General features: G+C 41.7%; 1 protein-coding gene and 1 pseudogene across 1 annotated transcript in view; both read right to left on the reverse strand.

The window, feature by feature from the left end:
* LOC127484782 (arginine/serine-rich coiled-coil protein 2 pseudogene) overlaps positions 1–4,166 on the reverse strand; it is a 48,605-nt pseudogene extending 44,439 nt beyond the window's left edge.
* SAXO1 (stabilizer of axonemal microtubules 1) overlaps positions 1–21,748 on the reverse strand; it is a 148,978-nt gene that overhangs the window by 80,620 nt on the left and 46,610 nt on the right. The gene's annotated exons all lie outside the window — the stretch shown is intronic.

Below are 21,748 nucleotides of genomic sequence, written 5' to 3' on the forward strand. Positions count from 1 at the left end.
CAAGACATGGCACATGGTAGAAATTGAAGTACCAGCCAGCCAATGGACCCAGTTGTCTTCTATGGTCCTTTCTTGAATCTATCGCTACCCCCCGGGGAGATGTAATAAGAGTGATGACTTTTTTTAAAACTCTTAAGACATGCACATGTGAGAGCTCCATTAGCACAGTTCCTGCATCCAGCCTTCCACAGCCACTCACACTATACAAGAGCAAACAGGACCCTGGCCTGCCTGTTCGCCCCAGAAAACCACACATCTGCTTGTTCTGGCCTGAAGAGCTCGCCCACTGGGGAGGAGATGCCCAGCATGGAATAGCACAGCACATCTGGCCCTTCCTGCTTGAGTTCCAGCTCCGTTTGCAGGGTCAGCTGTCAAGTGATCTTCTGCTTTATGAACAATCTCACATTTTAATAAGAGCCATTACGCAGGGCAAGCTTTGGAAATCAAGTTGGTTCTCAGGCTGCAGCTGCGCTTGCAGATGCCACGCTTTCTCGCTGAACCATGTATAACGGCTATGAAAATAACTGCCCGTGCTTGTGTTTTGGCATGCCTACTGTGTGATAGGCAGTGTCCTAAATGCTTACACATCCATCATCATCCACAATCCACACAATAGGCTTAGGCAGGTATTAGCCACATTGTACAGATGGAGAACCCGAGTCCTGTCCGAGAGGATGAATAACTGGCCCCAGAGGATAGATCTGGCTGCATATTGAGATGACACCAAACCCTTACACAGTCCCATGTCTCCAATGCTTCCATTTTCTCATGGAACTGAAATTACTCTTTTCAGATCAAGTCTACCTGGGTAGAAAAACAGCAAACACTTCCAGGCCTCAGTACCTAAAGTTGCTGCAAAGAAGTATGGTTCCACAGTATTCTATTAAAATAGAATAACATATGATTCCTGCTTTTCACTCTTTACAAATAAAGGTGGAAAAAATTTTTGAAATCTCCTCTAGTTGTCTCATGTAAGCCTTTTTTTGAACACCTCCTATCCAATTATATTCAGTAAATATAAGTTCAAGGGGGCTAGCCTGCAGCACCAGCATCCCACATGGGCACTCCTTCTAGTCCCAGCTGTTCCTCTTCCAATCCATTTCTCTGCTTGTGGCCTGGGAAAACAGCAGAAGATGGCCCAAGTGCATGGGCCTCTGCATCCACATGGGAGACTGGGAAGAAGCTCTTGGCTCCTGGCTTTGGATCAGCCCAGCTCCAGCCATTGTGGCCATTTGGGAAGTGAACCAGTAGATGCAAGATCACTCTGTCCCTCTTTATTCTCTGTAATTCTGCCTTTCAAATATATCATTGAAAAAAATAAGTTCAAGGAGCTAAGCTAGATAGTATGGAGAGACCCACAAGACAGAGTTGGGCCCTCATGAATCTCCCAATCAAGGAAATTAATATAAAAATCACTTCATATACTATTAAAATAGGAAGACCATTATAGCAAGCCAAATGGACCTCAAAGGAGGAAATCAAGGCATGTTTGAGTCTGAGAATTACTCCGGAAAGGGATGACTTACCTGCCTAGGTGAGTGAGAACAATTGGGAAGCTGATGAAGGTTTTGCTTTGGGAAAGAACTGATCGGCTGTATTTTCTAGGAAGATTACTCTGGCAACAGTACATGCATTGGAGGGCTGAGAGTCTAGGAGCAGGGAAACCAATTATAGGTGTCTGCTTGTGAGATAAAAAAGGCCAACCTAGGGTGTAGAAGAGAGAAACTGAAGAGTTAACTCAAGAGGTAGACTATGCCAGGGAAACAGAGCCTGGCTGTGTCACCACGTGCAACAGGGTAATTAGAAAGGGACTTGCTGGAGAAAGGAAAGGATTTCAGGGTTTTTAGCATTCTGATTCACTCAGGTGTTTGACACTCTAGGATTAACAAGTTAGAATAATTAAAATCTTCATTTATTACGAAGCCTGAAAATTGGATGATTCTAGAACTGCATCCATGCTGTAAGGCTGCTGAGCTTGTTCACAGAGCTGTGTTCCTGGCCCCTTTGGCTCCAACTTGACAGACTCGACAGGAGTCAAGGTGCAGCCAGGAGTGTGCATCTAGGTACGCAAATCAGCAGTCTAGTGGGAGGTCAGGTTTGTGATCTGTCTTCGGACAAGGAGCTTCAGCAGATGAAGACGTTGACTTTCACAGCTCAGTGATTCTCCAGGCTCACTAAAACTGGCATGTGGTGCTCTCTAAACACCCAACTCACAAGGAAAGCTTGGCCAGGTGGGGAGTTTTGTCCCAGCTTCCCCAGCTCTGAGCAGGAAAGACAAGAAGAAGAGGCAGCTGTGCACTGTGTTGGGGCTCAAGTGAGGTTTCACAGCCTGGCTGGGCCATGCCTGCCTTCTGGGATTCTCCACACACACTCGCCTTCATCAGTTAACTGGAAAGTCACAAATTTCTTTAATTTTTAAAAAGATTTGAGAGAGAGAGAGAGACAGAGCGAGAGCTCTTCTTTCACTCCCCCGGTGGCTGCAATGGTTGTGGCTGGGCCAGGACAAAACCAGGAGCTTCATCTGGGTCTCCCACATGGGAGCAGGGGCCCAAGCACTCGGGCCATCTTCTGCTGCTTTCCCAGGCCATTACATAGGGAGATGGATCAGAAGTGAAGCAGCCAGGACTCAAAGCGGCGCCTATATGGAATGCTGATAGCACAAGTGGCACCTTTACCTGCTATACCACAACGCCGGCCCCCACAAGTTTCTCAAATCCCTTAATTTTTGTCCTATAAAATATCACTATATTTTCTTTGAAGGAGGAGATGCCTATAACTTAAGTGAAACCCATTATGGAAAGATTACAAAGTAGAGACGGATATAAATAAAAATACTCATCCAGAACCCCATTATTCACTCCATCAGCTAACATTTCAGTATACCAGAGTACTCCCAAAAGCCCATGGAAAATGGGATTAAAAGATAATGCTCATTTTCCATCAACATTTTGAAGTACCCTTGTATTACCTTCTCAAATTTTCCACCTGCATTTTTAACATAGTGGGGAGATTTTCACCTTCAAAATGAGGTTTTCCCTTCTACAGCATTATCTCAGAGCTAAGGAATAAATTGACTCATAGACTTCTGAAATTTAAATCTGACCAGCCGCCAGCCTAACACCTGACAGTAAAGCAGGTGAAAGTGTTAAACCGACTTCAAAGTCTTTCCTAAGAACCTCTGGAAATGGATATGATGACATGGAGAAGAAATCACTTTAACAGCAGTATCGCTCCTCCATGCTGCCAGGTTCTTTGTGACTGTGATAATTAAGTAGCTTGCTTGGGGGAGAAGGGAACAGAAGAGAAAGAGAAAGGAACGGTGCCCACTCAGCACCTTCTCAGCCATAAAACACTTTGCCATTCTCTAAATGCCACTTTCACATCTACATTATATGATTTGGTTTTCAAGTTGGCCCACACCAATTTCCAAATGATTCTGAAAACTGAGCAGATAGAAGGTAAGTTACTCATCCAAGGTCATACAGGCGGCTGATGGCAAGGCCAGGACTAGAAGGAACTTGGGTTTCCTGCTCCCCCCTTTCGGAAGGGGACTCCTGAGTAGATTCTCTGGGAGAGGCAACAGCTGGATCTCCTACTGTGGAGCTCAGAGTCCTCTCCAGGTCATCTGTCACTGCACAAACAAATGCCCATTCTTCCCCTTCTAGGTCTCCAGTTGCTTCCCAAATGTGTTGTGGACACTGAGATTCACAAGTAGAAGTAATAACTCTGAGGGCCTGAACTTGCCAAACGTGCTACCAGAATGCTCTCCCATTTAATTGCCACAGGAACCCCACAAGGATCACGGGAAAAAGCAAACAAATGGAGCATCTCGTGCAAGGGCCCACAGTAATGCCAGATCCAGGACTCCACCTCAGCACTGTCCAGCTCCAAACCCTTTACCTCTGCCCTTTGCTACACTCTTCCAGGGTAAAGGCATTGGGCTCGTCCACAGAGGCCGGACTGAACTCTGACATCAGAGAAGGAAGAAAACCCCACCCGAGCAGAGACTGTGCTCTGCAGGCCTCTCTGAGCCTATCAGGGACACCAGTGACTACGAGCTCCTCACAGGCTTTGCCCTGTGTTCTCTGGATGGGGCTCCATTCTGAGGACTGAATATCAGCACTCAAAGGGCCACCTGCATGGGAGGAACACAGAGCCTTCTCCATCTGGCTCAGCCCAGCCGTAAGCCACAATATTCAGGTTTCCACACGGTGCAGCTACAGCAGCCCCATATCTGGAGATAATGAAGCCCATGGGCCAGCAGTCCAAAGCACCAAGACAAGAAAACATCCCCTGCAAAGCAGAGCCTGATGGATTTACATGTCACATTTCTTAGAACTCCACAGTAACTTTTATTTGGGTAATAAAAGTCTCCTCTCGCAGAGGGTATTTAGGGGAGGCTGAATCTGGGGCCATGGCGGCGCTCTGACACATCAGGGCAAGCAACCAGTCTCCTAGGAAAACCTCTGCAAAATGCATTGCAACACCCAAGACAGAAGGCCTAAGGCCCAGAGCTGCTGCCTCCACCACCCTCTGTCACTGGCTGACTTCCCACAGTAACCACTGCAGAGAGGGTGTCCCCGAGCCTGCCTACCTGCCTGTGACTTTGTAGACAACACCAAAACTTGAGAGCAACACACAGAGATGGACAAAGCAATCTGATTGATTTTTCATCTGAACTTTTCCACCAAAGCCATTTCGTTCACCTACATTAACTCACTGGATTTAAAGATGTGTGCTTTTAAAAGAACTGTTTTTGATGATTGAGCAGTACCTTGGCAATCTCTCCTTAACCCCTTCATTGAACTCCTAATATACCAAGCCCGTTATAATTTACAGGAATACTAATTAAAAGCTACCTTCTAAGACATCCAGTTGCTCAGTGTCCAATCAGAATAAATACTATGCTATCAGGTAATCACTTGGATGGCTGAATTTTCATAAGGCTCAATGGGAGCACAGAATGGTGAACACCTAAGCATTTCAGCAGAGGAAACCATGGAGGGCTTCAAAGATGAGGTGGCATTTGGGCTAAGCAGAGTTAGCCAGAAGGCCCATTTGGGAGGATGTCCAAGGAAGAAAGAAAACAAGAGCAAAGATACAGAAGTATGACACAGCAAAGGATGTTTCCAGAACTGCTTTAAATTCCAGAAGTATAAACAAAAGGTGAGAAGTGGAGAGATTATGCTGGAGCAGAACATGGCCAGATCTCAAAGGGCCTTGAACAATATCCAAAGCAGTTAGCATTTGACACCGTGGAAGATGGGGAACCCTGATGATCTGGAAGAGAAGGCCAATCGTTTTTTGAAAGATCACTCGAGCCACAGTGCAAAGGATGGACTGAAAAAGGCAAGGAGTTCAGTACAGAAGCAGTGGTACCAGTTCAAGCCAGAGATTTTATGGGATCCTGAACAAGGCAGTGGGAAGCAGGGACTGAAAAGGGAGAGATGTTGGGAGGCAGAATTGCCAGCACTTGGCCCGCTTGGATACTCTTTAGGACTCACTGCTGTTAATGAACCAAGGCAGGCTTCCCGTTTTCAAGTATTTCCAATGGAAACCCGGAAGTTGGAAATTTACACACGGTGCCACAGAGGTAGATGGATTGTACGTAGAATTGAGACTCATTTGCTTGTTTGGCTTTACAGCTAACAAGAGCAGTGAGTGGGCTTGGGTACCGGGACTCCTAGATGCCACACTCCTGGCACGCCTGCCCTAAGAACAGCCGAGACCTGGAAGGGAAAATGGAGCCCAGAGGATGTCTTGTGGGAATAAGAGGTGGGTGCCCCCCTCCTCCAGCAGCACATTCCAAGGGCTAATGAGAACAAGGTGTAACACGGTTTAACAATTTTGATACATTCCTTAGCAAAACATAATTTCTCTAAAAACACATAGACAGCATTACAGTGACTCCATCAGGCAAGACACATGTCAGAAAAAGCTTGGGAAAATTTGGCAGGTATGTCTAACATGTCAATAAACTGAACTAAGTTTATTTTCACAGAACCAAATGGTCAGACTTGCTCACGGTTTTCTACCAAGGCTAAGAATTACTCCCTGGAGGGAGTAATCAAAGAGCAATTAGACCAGTCCTGGGATTTTTTTTTTAAACATACTATCCGCTCTTCACACATGATTGCTCCTTCATTCTTAGCATAGATCCTTCACTCAAAGAAATAGTAATGGGCTTCTCTAGGTGTGGGTCATTCTGTGATAACATGCAATCATAAAACAGTTTTTAAAGCAATTGACTTACTGCTAAGACTTAATGTCACCCACAATGTGTTCATTCATTTGTTCACTTAAATGATAGCACAGCCTGTTGGATTGGCCTACTTCAAATGCGGACAAGTAGAAAATGACTTTTTCTAATAATGGCAATAATTTTTAGCTCCTGGGCAAGGCTTTGTCATTCTGAGTAGATTCCATTAAAGTCCTAGTTGAGTAAAAAGGTTTTTGAATAAAAATAAACTATTCTAACAGGGTAACTCCATATCTTCAAAATGTAGCAAACAGTCAAATAAAATAGAGACCAACAATGGAGGAAAGTAGATATAATTTCAAACCATACTGAACATGAACAATGGATCATAGCTACCTCATAAAATGGTATATAAACTTGACCCTATAAAAAGTAAAAATTTTAACATTGATTTATTTATTTGAAAGGCAGAAATAGAGAGAGAAGGAGGGAGGGAGGGAGGGAATGATTGATTGAGTCCATCTACTGGTTCACTCCCCAAATGGCCACAATGGCTGAAGCTGAGCTGATCCAAAGACAGGAGCTTCTTCTGGGTCTCCCACATGGGTGCAAGGGCCCAAGCATGTGGGATATCCTCTGCTGATTTCCCAGGTTCATTAGCAGGGAGCTGGATTATAAGTGGAACAGCAGGGACTCGAACAGGCACCTAACTTCTATGGGATGCTGGCACTTCAGGCAGAGGCTTAATCTTCTACGCCACATCAACAGCCCCAAAAACTAAAAATGCTTATGTGACTTAACAAATTAAATCATGTTCTCCAAGAAAGAATACCTCACCATGTTTATCAAAAGTGGAAAGATGTTTGTACCTGTGAATGTCTATAGAACTTCAGAAAGATTCAGAAGCAGGAGGCAAGGTAGGAAATGGCTGCCACATACAGTTTTGCAAGTTTCATACTGCACAAGGATAACACATCAAGTGGGCACTATTCACTCCAAAGAAATTGTCAATTTGTATATTTATTCTAACAATTTGTCAGGGGACGACAGTGAAGGGTATTTTTCTAAAAACTAGCATGACGATTTTCTGCCAGATGGAAATAAAATGCATGGAGGAAGGAGTGCCTGTTTCTAATTTACACAAAAGCTTCATGTGTACTAGTGGTGGCCCAAATGGATAAATTGTGATCACCGGATGAAACACAATTCAAGTGATTATTTGGAATGAACTGCTGCTTTGAATTAATTTTTCAATCCAATGCCTTATAAACACTCCATGTTTGACAGGTAAGCAAAAAGCCATGAGGTGATTGTTGGGCACTAGCAGCATGGGTGATTAACCAAGATGCTACTTAAGTCAATGCCATGATCATCACCATGGAGATGGATTTTCTCAGCACAAAGAAGAACCCCTTCAACCCTGAGATAGCCAAATGATCTCTCCCCCACTTTATCATACCTGGGAAAAAAAAACAACTCCAAGACAGCAGACTTTCAGGCCAGCAACAGCCTGATCCCTTAGTTACTGCACAAAAAGAGGCAAGTATTTAGCCTAGCAGTTAAGACACCAGGTAAGACTCCCATGTCCCACATTAGAATATGTGGCTTGAACACCAGGCTCCAGCTCCTAACCCACTTTCCTTCTAATGCAGACCCTCAGAAGCAGAGGTGATGGCTCAAGTAAATGGGTCTCTGCCACCCATGTAGGGCCCAACCTGGCCCAGCTCTGAGATGTCGTATAGGCTTGGGTAGTGAACCAGTGGAAGGGAGCACTATCTGACTCTCTCTGCTTCTCAAAGTTTTTTTAAATAGCCTCTGATTTTAGATGATTGCTAGATAAGACTTCATAGTAACTCATAAGATTTCAGGGCTTGTTACTGCAGCATAGATTAGTATTACTTGACTAGTTCACTAAGGCAAGGAAATGTGATCCCACTTCCCCATCCTATGTGGTTTCCTCAGATTGTTCACCCATGGAGTCCACCGTGACCCACTATGTTCAGTAATGCTATGGAGGTGAGGTTTAAGGAAGAACAAGACCTCCAGCGTCCCTTCCTCAGTGCATTCGGTTAGCTGAAGTTTTTTGCAAGGACTCCACATATTCAGGCTCTGTCATGGTCTCCTCAGGAGTGATCTCAACTGTAAATACTGTTCAAAAATTCCTGAAACTTTTTAATAGCATCTGCTTACTACATGGATACATGTAGGCCCTTATGTCATCTTTTAAAGGGCACAGAATGAGATGTAAGAAAGAGGTTTTTGTTTGGGATTTGCAGCTTCCTAGCACCTAAGTGATTCTGAAGGTCACTACCAGTGCTTGCAATGAGCTGTTCCCTTCCAGTGAGCATCAATGTCCTCTTCTGCAAAATGGGGACAATGGTTTCCTTAAAAGGTTATTATGGGAGAAGACCAAGATGGCAGAATAGGGAGGGAGCTTTCTGCTCTAGTCTAGGGGAAGATAGTTTTTTTAAAAATGTGGAGAGAGTACAATCTCAAGGAAGAGTTAGGGAGAAAACAGCAGAGGAAACTCCACATGAATTAGAAGGACACTGTGATCTACATGCAGGGTGTGGATGCACACAACTCGGGACCCCAGCAGCTGAGAGACTCAGCACCAGCACTGGAGAGTGAGGTGAGATCAGACTGCAACAGCCCAAGCCATAAGGCTGCAGGAAGAGCCTAGCATGAGTCCAGCTTGGAGCCCTGTGAGGGATAGTATACCTGCCAACATAGCAGGGAAGAAAAGGGGCACATTTCTCTCTCCCTGACCACCCAGCGCTGGCATCCTGTTAAATAGCTCAGAGTAGATGGCGCCATTTTGAACATACATAACAGCTACACCGGCTCAAGTCTGCACACCCAGCAACCAGCCAAGAGGAGACACCTGAGTCTGGCTGGGAAAATTGACAGGTATCTGGGTTCTCGTGACTGTTGGTGCCCTGTATGCAGGAACTATGAAAACACTATGGCCGCATATGAAAGCATAGAGTGTGGCTGGGTTTTTGGGCAGTCACTGTGGGCAGCTCCACACACTCGGGGATTCCCCGACTCCCTGATGAGGGTCATTGCTGCAGTATCCATGCTCATACTGAGGACTTCACAGGTCCTTTTTGTGGTTCTCGTGGCAGCGTGAACAAATATTATGCCCACTGGCGCTACTGACCAGGCACTGGAATCGCTGGAGTGGAGGAGGTGAGCTTAAGACTGTATGAACAGGCCGGCGCCGCAGCTCACTAGGCTAATCCTCCACCTTGCGGCGCCAGCACACTGTGTTCTAGTCCCGGTCGGGGCGCCAGAGTCTGTTCTGGTTGCTCCTCTTCCAGGCCAGCTCTCTGCTGTGGCCAGGGAGTGCAGTGGAGGATGGCCCAAGTGCTTGGGCCCTGCACCCCATGGGAGACCAGGAGAAGTACCTGGCTCCTGCCATCGAATCAGCGCGGTGCGCCGGCTGCAGCCCGCCACCGCGGCAGACATTGGAGGGTGAACCAACGGCAAAGGAAGACCTTTCTCTCTGACTCTCTCTCTCACTGTCTACTCTGCCTGTCAAAAAATAAAAATAAAAAAAATCTTAAAAAAAAAACTGTATGAACAGATCGGATTAAAACACCCCTCGGATGAAAAAAGAGAAATTTACCACACCCAATTTGAGTGTCACCCTGGACAATCCCCTCACCCTGCAGCACTAAACAGAGCTCCCTGGCAACATGCAGCCCACACCTTAGTGTATTCACTGAAAGATCAGACACTCCTCTAAGCCACAGGGGCATAAACCAAAGATAAAAGCCAAGACAGTAGTGGTTCCACGATGGAAAAATTGTGACAGGATGGTCCAACACACATGGAGCAAAATTAATATTTTAGAAGGGGAGAAACTACACACCTCAGATAAAGCTATGTGAAATCTAGAGCAGGAAACCCAGCAAAAAAAAAAAAAAATAGAGAGAGAGAGAGAGAGAGAGACAGTCCAGGTCCACACCAAGAGAATAAATAAGACTAAAAAAATAAAATAAATTAAAAAAAAAAAAAAAACAGCAGAGGCTTGGACCGAGGGAGAACACAAGCCCTAGGCAGACCAGGATAGAAGAATCTGCAGGCCGACAGTGCTGCAGATAGCATCAGGAGGGAGAGCTTGGTGAACTGCTTTTGAAGTTCCATGTGAGCCCTCCCCTCTCTCCCTCCCCACTCCCTCCACACTGCTATAGCAGAGACCTACAGACAGCTGGGAGAAAAAGGTCACGCCATTTTGTTTGGACTCAGGCAGGTGGCTGCCACCACCTCCCCTGTGCAGAGGTCACCTCACCCCCCACCCGAACAGCAAGGGCCACAACAATTCAGAATTCTGTCCCCCTCCATGCAGGCTTGCAAGCTGTACCACGCCAATTGTCCAGCAATGGGAGGGGAAGCCCTGCCTATAGGAATATTTTATATGCCCACTACTATCAATAAGTGAGGCAGGTTCTAGTGGGCAGGGTCTCTGCATTCCCACAGCCAATAGACCTAACCAGAATAAAGACCCCCCACTGAGAGCTGAGTCCGAGAGAAACTGTGGCTAAGCCCTGGGCAACTACAGAGCACTTCCCCACACTTCCCAAGCTCTCAGTTACCTATAGCAGCTCATAACAGAAGGAACCATGCTCACAGCAAAGACTCCACAGATCAAAGGTACAGTTCATTAAGCAGTGTGGATGAGTGCTGAGCACACCAGGGACTAACCCCGGGGCCAGCCCACAGCTATGAGGAGAAGGGTAGGTCACACCAACAGAAGTGGCCATTCTCCAACATCCAGATAACGAGAAGATCTACCAAGCCCAGCGGGGGTCTTACCTTGGATACTTGCTCTACCCTTAAACATTAAACAGAAACTAGGCCACATCCACACAAGCCTCTTGATACTCACTTAAAATATAGACATCCTATTAAACCACAGAGACACAAACCAAACATAAAAGCCACCAGACAATTAAAATAAACTACACAAATGCCAAGAAAACAAAGTAAGAAACTAGAATAAGGAAAACACTATGAGCCTCCCAAAGGAACACTACAACATGAAATGGACACTATGAGAAACAGTGACTTGATCAGCTCTTGTCCTGATGGTTGATGTACAATGTAATACTTTATCCATTTTAGTATTTTTTTGTTGTTATAGTACCATTGGTTGAACTCTGTAATTAACACACAATTTTTCTTAGGTGTTTAAATTTTAACTGAAAAGTGATCCCTGTTAGGAATTTGGAAAACATTATGCTGAGTCAAATAAGCCAATCCCAAAAGGACAAATACCACTTGTTCTCCTTTATAGGTGACAACTAACTGAGCACCAAAAAGGAAACCTGTTAAAGTGAAATGAACACCATGAGAAATGGTGACTTGATCAGCCCTCACCCTGACTGTTGATGAGCAGCTTAATATGTTATCCCTCTTAGTATCTTTTTTTTTTTGTTCTACTTAATACTTTTGGTTGAATACTGTAATCAATACACAATTCTTCTTAAGTGCTGAAACTTAACTGAAAAGTGATTGCTGTTAAATATAAGAGTGGGAATAAGAGAGGGAAGAGATGTGCAATTCGGGACATGCTCAACCTGACTTACCTCAAACGGTAGAGTTGGAAACGTACCAGGGGATTCGAATTCAATCCCATCGAGGTGGCATGTACCAATGCCATCTCACTAGTCCCAGTGATCAATTTCTGTTCACAATTGATCATAATGATAGGACTAAGAACCAAAGGGATCACATAAACAATAGTGTCTTCAAATACTAGCTGACAGAATCAAAAAGGGAGAGAATGATCCAACATGGGAAGTGAGATACACAGCAGACCCATAGAATGGCAAATGTCCTAAACAGCACTCTGGCCTCAGAATCAGCCCTTAAGGCATGTGGATCCAGCTGAAAAGCCCATGAGAGTATTTCAGGCATGGAAAGCCAAGACACTCTGGGGAAAAAAAAAAAAAAAAAGAAAAAGAAAGAAAGATCTCTGCTAGTGAGATCCCAGTGGAAAGAACGGGTCATCAAAGAAGGAGGTACCTTTCTCTGAAGGGAGGAGAGAACTTCCACTTTGACCATGGCCTTGTCTAAATATGATCAGAGTCAGTGAACTCAGGGGGCTTCCATAGCCTTGGCAGCTCATGACAAGAGCCTAGGGTGATTACTGAGGCCATAAACAAGAGTGTCAATTTGTTAAGTCAACAACAGGAGTCACTGTGCACTTACTCCTCATGTAGGATCTTTGTCCTTAGTGTGCTGTACATTGAGATTTAATGCTATAACTAGTACTCAAACAGTATTTTTCACTTTATGTTTCTGTGTGGGAGCAAACTGTTGAAATCTTTACTTAATGTATGCTAAACTGATCTTCTTTATAGAAAGAGAATCGAAAATGAATCTTGATGTGAATGGAAGGGGAGAGGGAGTGGGGAAGGGGAGGGTTGCAGGTGGGAGGGACGTTATGGTGGGGAAGCCATTGTAATCCATAAGCTGTACTTTGGAAATTTATATTCATTAAATAAAAGTTAAAAAAAAGGAACACTACAACATCTCAGTATTAGAAGGTGAAGATGGGGGCCGGCATTGTGGCACAGGTTAATCCTCCACCTGCAGTGCTGGCATCCCATATGGGCATCAGTTCTAGTTCCAGCTGCTCTTCTTCCAATCCGGCTCTCTGCAATGGCCTGGGAAAGCAGTAGAAGATGGCTCAAGTCCTTGAGCCCTGCACCCGTATAGGAGACCAGAGGAAGCTCCTGGTCCCTGGCTCCAGATCAGTGCAGCTCCGGCCATTGCAGCCATTTGGGGAGTAAACCATTGGACAGAAGACCTTTCTCTCTGTCTCTCCCTCTCACTGTCTGTAACTCTAACTCTCAGATAAATAAAATCTTAAAAAAAAAAAAAAGGTGATGATGAAGAGATTGAGGAAATGCCAGAAATGGAATTCAGAAAACTAATCAGATTACTTAGATGCTATCAAAAGCAAATTCATGAAGAAAACTATACATGATATGAAAGAAAATTTCTTCCATAAAATTGAGATATTAAAAACAAATCAGATTCAAATACTAGAAATGAAGAAATCAATAGATTTTAAAAAAAGGATATCTGATTTAGAAGACAAATCTCTGCAAATTTCACAATCAGACCAAAAACAAGAAGAAATTAGAAAACTAAGAAACACCATTGGAGATCTGTAAGATACTATCCAATGACCCAACACGCAGGTCCTAGGAGTTCCTGAAGGCATGCAAAGAGAGAAAGGATTAGAAGTCCATTTTAATGAAATAACAGAAAACTTCCCAAATTTGGAGAAAGGGTCATACAAGTACAGTAAGCGCACACGACTTCCCAAGATATGACCAGAAAAGATCTCCACCATGACACAGTAAAACATAAAGAAAAGATTCTAAAATATAAATGAGAGGAACACCAGATTACTTTTAGAAGAACCCCAATTAGACTCTCAGCAAACTTCTCATCAGAAACCCTATAGGTTAGGAGAGAATGGCGAGATACATTCCAAGTCTTAAGAGAAAAAAAAAAACTTTCAACTCAGAATACTGTACCCTGAAAAGCTCTCATTTATGAATGAAGGTGAAATAAAGACCTTCCATAACAAACAGAAATTGAAAGAATTAGTCACTGTACAGCCCTACAAAAGATGCTTAAGGATGTACTTCAAATACTAGAAATGAAGAAATCAATAGATCAAAAAAATGCAGTGGAAAGTGTTAACAGAGTAGGTGATGTAGCAGAAAGGATATCTGATTTAGAAGACAAATCTCTGCAAATTTCACAATCAGATCAAAAACAAGAAGAAATTAGAACATTAGATACATTCCAAGTATGTATCTTAGAATACATTACTACAAAAAAAGGAGAAGGCAGAAAATTGCCAACGAAAGTACAAAGAAAACCCAAAGTAAAAAATAAAAATAGAACAATCAATGAAAATATGTCAGGGCAAAGTCATTACTTAACAATAGTCACCTTGAATGTAAATGGTCTCTACTCGCCAGTTAAGAAGCAGACTGGCTAAATGGATTAAAAAACAAAACCCATCTATTTGCTGCCTACAAGAAACACATCTCACTAACAATAATATCCAGAGGTATTATTGAAAGGATGGGAAAAGATATTCCATACCAACAGAAACCAAAAAAGAGCTGGTGTGTCCAAGCTAATAACAGACAAAATATATTTTAATACAAAACCTGTCAAGAGATAAAGAAGGGCACTATATAATGGTTAGGTGATCATTCAACAGGAAGATATGACTATTATAAATGTATATGCACCTAACTACAGGACACCTGGCTATTTAACAAAAACGTTAATGGATTTAAAGGTAGACACAGACTCACATACAGTAATAATGGGGGACCTCAATACCCCATTTTCAGCAATGGACAGATCAACAAGAAATTTAGCAAGGAAGCAACAGTTAATTGACACTATAAACCAAATGGACCTAACTGATATCTACAGAGCTTTCCATCCTACAACCAAAGAATATGCATTCTCTCACAAGTGCATGGAATTTTCTCTAGGATTGACCACATGCTAGACCATAAAGCAAGTCTCAGCAATTTCAAAAAATCAAATTCATACCATGCATATTCTCAAACCACAATAGAATGAAATTGGTAATCAACCACTCAGGAGCCCCCAAAACACTTGCAAACACCATGACTGAACAACATGCTCCTGAACAGTGGGTCACAGAAATATAAAGAGAAATGAAAAAATTTCTGGACACAAATGAAAAGGATAAAACAACAAATGGGATATAGCAAAATCAGTGTTAATAGGAATATTAGGGGCTGGCACTGTGGCATAGTGTATAAAGCCACTACCTGCAGTGCTGGCATACCATATGGGCACCAGTTCAAGTCTCAGCTGCTCCACTTCTGATCCAGCTCTCTGCTATGGTCTGGGAAAGCAGTAGAAGATAGCCCATGTCCTTGGGCCCCTGTACCCACACGGGGACCTGGAAAGCTCCTGGCTTTGGATCAGCGCAGCTCTGTCCATTGCAGCAAATTGAAGAGTGAACCAACAGATGGAAGAATCTCTCTTCTCTCCTTTCTCCTGTCTTCCCCAACCCTTTCTCTCTGCCTCTCCTTCTCTCTGTAATTCTTTCAAATAAATAAATAAATCTTTTTTTTAAAAAAAAGAGGAAAGTTTATAGCAATTTGAGCCTACATCAAGAAATTGCAAAGGCACCAAATAAATGAACTATCAATGCATCTCAAGGACCTAGCGAAACAGCAAACCAAACCCTAGTAGGAGAAAACAATTAAAAAGAGAATAAATGAATAAAAATCAGCAAAATGAAGAGCTAGTTTTTTGAAAAAAATAAAATAAAATTGACACACCATTGACCCAATTAACCAAAAAGAGGAGGTAGAAGACCCAAACTAATAAAATCAGAGATGAAAAAGGAAATTTAACAACAGACAGCACAGAAATAAAAAGAGCTATCAGAAATTACTACAATGAGCTATAAGCCAACAAAATGGGAACCTGGAAGAAATGGACAGATTCCTGGACACATACAATCTACCTAAAATGAGCCATGAAGACTTAGAAAACCTAAGCAAAGTAACCAAGACAGAACTCCAATCAGTGATAAAAATCTTCCCAAAAAAAAAAAAAAAAGCCCAGGACTGGATGGCTTTACTGGTGAATTCTACCAGACATTTAAAGAACTCCAATTCTTCTCAGCTATTCAAAATAATTAGAAGAGGGAGAATCCTCCCAAATTCATTCTATGAAGCCAGCATCACCTTAATTCCTAAACCTGAAAAAGACACAGAGAACTACAGAAAAACCTCCATGATTAACATAGATGCAAAAACATCAAAAAATACTACCCAAGTCAAACAATCCATCAGAAAGATCATTCAACCAGACCAAGTAGGATTTATCACTGGTATGCAGGGATGGTTCAGCATTCGCAAAATCAATCAATGTGATACATCACATTAACAAACTGAAGAACAAAAACCATATGATTATCACAATAGATGCAGGAAGCGTTTGATAAAATACAACACTCTTTCAGGAGGAAAACTCTAAGCAAATTGGGAATAGAGGAACACTTCTCAACACAATAAAGGCAATTTATGACAAACCCAAGGCCAGCATCTTATTGAATGGAGAAAAGTAGGAAGCATTCCTATGGATATCCAGAACCAGACCATGATGCCCACTCTCACTATTGCTACTCAATATAATCCTTGAAATTTTAGCCAGAGCTATTAGACAAGAAAAAGAAATCAAAGGGATACAAATAGGGAATGAGAAAATGAAACTATCCCTATTTGCAGATACATGATTCTGTATATAGGGGATCCTAAAGACTCCACAAAGAGACTACTGGAACTCATAGAAGAGTTTGGTAAAGTAGCAGGATATAAAACAAATACACAAAAATCAACAGCATTTGTATACACAGACAATGCCACAGCTGAGAAAGAACTTCTAAGATCAACCCCATTCACAATAGCTACAAAGAAAATCAAATATCTTGGAATAAATTTAACCAAGGATGTCAAAGATCTCTACGATGAGAATTTTTAAAAATTAAAGAAATAGAAAATACAAAAAATGGAAAAATCTTAGATATTCATGGATTGAAAGAATCAATATCATGAAAATGTCCATTCTACTGAAATCACTTACAGATTCAATGCAATATCAAAAAACCAAAGACATTCTTCTCAGATCTAGAAAAAATGATGTTGAAATTCATATGGAAAAACAGGAGACTCCAAATAGCTAAAGCATTCTCAAAGCAACTCATTACAACTCATTGAGTACAGAGGTCCTGCATGGGGAATTAGTGCACAGTGACTCTTGTTAACTCTTGTTAACTCTTATGTATGACATCAGTGACCACCCAAGGCCCTTGACATGAGCTGCCTAGGCTATAGAAGCCTTTTTAGTACACAAATTCCATCAGTATTTGGACAAGCCCATAAGCAAAGTGGAAGTTCTCTCTTCCCTTTAGAGAAAAGTATATTCTTTTTTGATGGCCACTTCTTTCCACTGGGGTCTTGCAGAGATCCTTCATGTAGAATTCTTGCCACAGTGTCTTGGATTTCCATGCTGAAATTCTCTCATGGGCCTTTCATCCAGACCAGGAAGCCTAAAACACTGATTCTGAGGTCAGAGTGTTATTTAAAGTGATTCTCTTTCTGTGAATCTGCTGTGTAGACTGCTTCCCATTTTGGACATTTTCTCCTTTTTAATTCTCTCTATTATCAGGCACTTGATCCTATTTATATGATCTCTTTAAAACACTTTATCCTATCTATAAGTTCACTTTAACACTTAACATAATCCCTTTACCAATTAAGATGGCATTTTTACCACCAAGTTTAATGGCATTTGGAGTCCCATGAAAAGTTTTTAAACTGTACCCTCGGAAGTCGGTAGGAATGTATACAGAACTATACAGCTTTACAGTTACAAACTTCCTCCTCCCTCTTATTCCCACTCTTACTTTTTACTGAGATCTACTTTCAGATGACTTTATACACATATGATTAACTCTGTTAAGTACAGAGTTCAACAAATAGTATGAAGAAAAGAAACTGGAAGATAAGATTATTATAAATTTATAAGCACTTGGTTATAGGTCATCTGGCTATTTAAAATAAATGTTAATGGATCTAAAGAGAGACATAGACTTCAATACAATAATAATGGGGGACTTCAATATCCCACATTCAGCCAGACAGAAAATCAGCAAGAAAGCAACAGTTAATAGATACTATAGACCAAGAGGACCTAACAGGTATCTACAGAAATTTTCTCTAGGATAGACCACAGGCTAGGCCATAAAGCAAGTCTCAGCAAATTCAAAAAAAAAAAAAATGAAATCATACTACTCATCTTCTCTGACCACAATGGAATGAACCTGGAAATCAACAACTTAACAAATTCTAAAACATATGCAAACACATGGAGATTGAACAACATGCTGCTGAACGAATAGTGGGTCATAGCAGAAATAAAAAGAAAAAAATCAAAAAGCTGTAGAGAAACAGTTTTTTTATACTATTTTTGAACTCCTTACTTAGAGGTAATCTTCTGTGTATAAAGTTAATTGAAAATAGATTTTAGTAAAAAGTAAGAATGGGAGAGGAAAGAGGAAGAAGGGTGGGAGAGCAGGCAAGAGGGAGGATGCAGTGGGAAGAATCACTGTGTTCCTGAAAGCATGAAGTTTGTATACCTTAAATAAAAGGTTTCTGAGGAGGAAAAAAAAAGGTCATTATGAGGATGACATGATGCAACACATGTGAAAGTATTTTGAAATGGACAAAACATATAAAGAAATAGTAACCAAAGAAAACGATCCACTCATGCTTCCCTGCATATCCTAAACCATAAGGCACCCAAACTCCCAAATGTTTTGCCAGATTCTTAGCAGAGCAAGAATATCCCTTATGAGATATCCAGTAATGTTTTATCGTACTTGTATTATGTTCAGGTATATGCACAAGGCTAATAAAATATCAGCTTATATCTATAGAGCACTCTACAATTTATTAAGTTCTTTCATATACATTAAATCATAGCAAAGCTGTGCATTTTGCACACTGGGTGTATATTTTATAAGGTATTTGAACCCTTGGATAATCAGTGTATTCACTATATATGCCTATTGTATGTAACCAGGAATATAATACTATTATTTTACACTATAGTGATGTATATTATGGTACCATTACTTTTGTAATATATGAATTGCCACGTTTATGATATACATGATACTGAATACTTTATCTGGAATAAAATCCCCAATTAAAACTGGATTCCTATGGGAAAAATATGATGACTCACTTTATATTGGCTTATGGATCAGATAGCAACCCAAATCATGGTGTGCCCCAGCATAGTTAGGGAAAATAATTATTCATCAGGGGAAGGCATAAAAATCCTCAGAAATGTCCATTGTGTTTTCAACATTCTCATGTGGAATTTATTTTAATAGGAAGTAAGGTCATTTAACTAAGGGCACCAAAACAGCTATAGAATTCATTCTAATGGTTATAAGAAGGCATAAATGATCTCTCTCTCCTATCATCTATCATTACTTTCATGGAAAATGGCAAACATCCCACATCCCTTTAATGAAATAATCTTAGAATGGTTTTGAGAGTAGAAAATAAAATAAAATGATGCCAAAATGTAACATTCAGTGTTTCTTTCTTGCCCTACCCCATTGCTTCTTAAGTGAAATTGGAGAACCAATCGCTCATTTGATACCAAATGACTAATTGAATTAAGCACAAACCAAGGTCCTGTTTTATATGGATATTAGGACAGTGGACATTGATGTTTATAAAGAGCTTTGAGATTTTTTCAGTTATTGATGTTATCTGAACCCTACATGCTCAAATAGACATAGTTATTAATGTAGATTTATCATAGAGAACTTCAAAAATATACATTTAATTTATAGGGATGACTAATTCATAATTAAAGAACATGAGCTGTAGGAGCATTTACTTTTTTAGGCATTATACACATCCCCCCATATCATGATACTTCATTCTTCAAATGTTTAGTACTTTCAGCCTTTTAAAAAATAATAAACTTATAAGCTATACAACCACCAGAAGAACTAAGAAGTAGAATATCAAATTCACTTAGAACCATGCTGAATGAAGTTTTTAAACTGAAATATGTCACTCAAAGGTCCATGTAGGTGCTGGGCAGTTGTCCATGAAATGCAGTTTGAGGAGCACAATAAGCTCTTTACCAGGCTAAAAGTGACATCCAGATCATGTGAACCACTGACATTTGAGCTCTTGCAGACTCTACCAGTTGAGGAATGGGGAAGATGGGAGTAAGAGAACCAGTAGATCATTTGCACAACACAGAATAGAGCTTCTGGATCTGTGTTTTTTTCACTTGATCCTTCAACAACGACAGGGGTTGGTGTCATCACATCACCTTCGTTTTGCAAAGGAGAAAACTGATGCTCTGAGTGATCAAGTGTCCAGCGCCAGACATCTACAAGTATCAGACTTAAGCCCATATCCGATTCCAGAGGCTGCTAACCTCCCACAATCAAGCAAGATGCATAGATTTTATTTCTCCTAACAACTCTCAAGTATACACACCCTACAATGATAGGTATCAAAAAGCAGGTGCTCAGGACCAACGCCATGGTAAAGCTGCTACCTACAGTGCCAGCATTCCATATGGGTGCCTGTTCAGAATCCCACTGCTTCATTTCTGAACTCTCTACTATGGCCTGGGAAAGCAGAAGATGGTCCAAGTGCTTGGGCTCCTGCACCCACGTGGGAGACCTGGAAGAAGCTCCTGGCTTCGGATTGTCCCAACTCCAGCCATTGCAACCATTTGGGGAGTAAACCAGTGGACAGAAGACCTCCCTCTCTCCCTCCCTCTCTCCCTCTAACCCTGCCTTTCAAATAAATAAATTTTTTTTTTTCAAAAAGAAAAAAGCAGTTGCTCAGACAGTACCAAACACAACTCTCCCTTACACACATAAAAGTTCCTAGTTAGACGGTTGACTGAGAAAGGCAAGGGCTCAACCCCTAGGCACACACTAACCTACTAGGATGGGTAATGTTTCAGATTAATCATTTGTTGTTGAGTGCTTTGTCAGGAAATCAAACTCCTAATTGGAATCAGATTCTTACAGAATAAAGAACCATAACTCACTTCACACCAAGGCTTCTGTATGTTATAGCTACCAAAACACAGCTGATAGGTTTTTAGAGAAATTCAACACGGGGCTGTGAAAGCTTAAAAGTGGTGCAGAGATGAGGAAGGCAGAGAGTCTGGAATGAGGACTGTATAGGGACGTTGTTTATGAAGATTTTCCCAGAGTACCAAGCACTACTTAGTTCTCAGAATAAACCAACAGGAGTAGTAATTTGTCCTGACAATTGTCTGTTAAGACACTTGCATCCCACATTGGAGGGCCTGGGTTTGACACCCAACTCCAGCTCCCTGTTAATGAAGCAAGGAAGCAGTGATGACTCATGTAATTGGGTCTCAGCCACCCCCATAAGATACCTCAACTGAGTTTCCCACTCCAAGTGTCAACTCAGCGCTGGCCACTGTGGGCATTTGAGAAGTAAATCAATGCATGGGAGCTCTGTTTGTATCTGACTGTGTTTGTCTATCCGTATCTATCTTCCTTGCAACTAAATCACTAGTCTTAAAAACAGCCAAATGAGATCTTTTTCATCACATCCTCCATTCTTTGGATGAGTAAATAGAGCTGAGGAGTGGGCATTGTGGCATAGCAGGTTAGCCTGCTGCAGGAGACACCCACATTCTGCATCATAATGTTTGGCTCAAATCCCAGCTACTCCAGTTCTAATTCACCTTCCTGCAGGTGATGGATCAAGTGTTTGGGTCTTTGTTTCTCTCTCTGTCTTTCAAATAAGTGTGGGGAGCAACTCGGACTAGACTAAGTTACTGGAATTAAGTCTTATTCTATGCATCTGCTCTCCCACAATATGGCGCTGAGAGAGGAGTAAACAGCTTCTACACAGCTGCCTCCAGTTC

The sequence above is a fragment of the Oryctolagus cuniculus genome, chromosome 1 (assembly GCF_964237555.1).
Source record: "Oryctolagus cuniculus chromosome 1, mOryCun1.1, whole genome shotgun sequence".
Classification (NCBI taxonomy): domain Eukaryota; kingdom Metazoa; phylum Chordata; class Mammalia; order Lagomorpha; family Leporidae; genus Oryctolagus; species Oryctolagus cuniculus.